Raw genomic sequence first — 791 nt, 5'->3', positions numbered from 1 at the left:
AAAAAAAGTAGGGTGATGCATGATTTCATACTTTGGGAATGGATTGTTGAAAGATGGGCGTTGCAAACAAAATGATGGAAAATTAACAAATGGACAAATTCAGAGCAGAAACAATACACACACTGACGGCAGCGGCCTAAAGGACTGATCCTTACCCTAAAAGACTGATAGACCTGCCCTAAAGGACTGATAATCTTGAAAGATAGCCCCAACCTAAATGACTGATAGCCCCACCCTAAAGGACTCATAGTCCCGCCCTAAAGACATGATAGTCCTGCCCAAAAGGACTGATAGTCCCACCCTAAATGACTGATAGACCTGCCCTAAAGGAATGATAGTCCCGCCCTAAAGGACTGATAGACCCACCCTAAAGGAATGATAGTCCCGCCCTAAAGGACTGATAGACCTGCCCTAAAGAAATTATAGTCCCGCCCTAAAGGACTGATAGACCTGCCCTAAAGGAATGATAGTCCCGCCCTAAAGGACTGATAGACCTGCCCTAAAGGAATGATAGTCCCGCCCTAAAGGAATGATAGTCCCACCCTAAAATACTGATAGCCCCACCCTAAAGGACTGATAACCCCACTCTAAAGGCATGATAGTCCCGCCCTAAAAGACTGATAGCCCCATCCTAAATGACTGATAGTCCCGCCTTAAATTAAAGATAGTTCCACCCTGAAGGACTTATAGTCCCGTCCTAAAGGACTGATAGTAGTGCCCTAAAGGAATGATAGTCCCGCCCTAAAGGAATGATAGTCCCACCCTAAAGGGCTGATAGCCCTGCCCTAAAG

This window comes from Danio rerio, chromosome 23 (genome assembly GCF_049306965.1).
Source record: "Danio rerio strain Tuebingen ecotype United States chromosome 23, GRCz12tu, whole genome shotgun sequence".
Taxonomy (NCBI): domain Eukaryota; kingdom Metazoa; phylum Chordata; class Actinopteri; order Cypriniformes; family Danionidae; genus Danio; species Danio rerio.
This window is presented reverse-complemented; position numbering follows the sequence as displayed.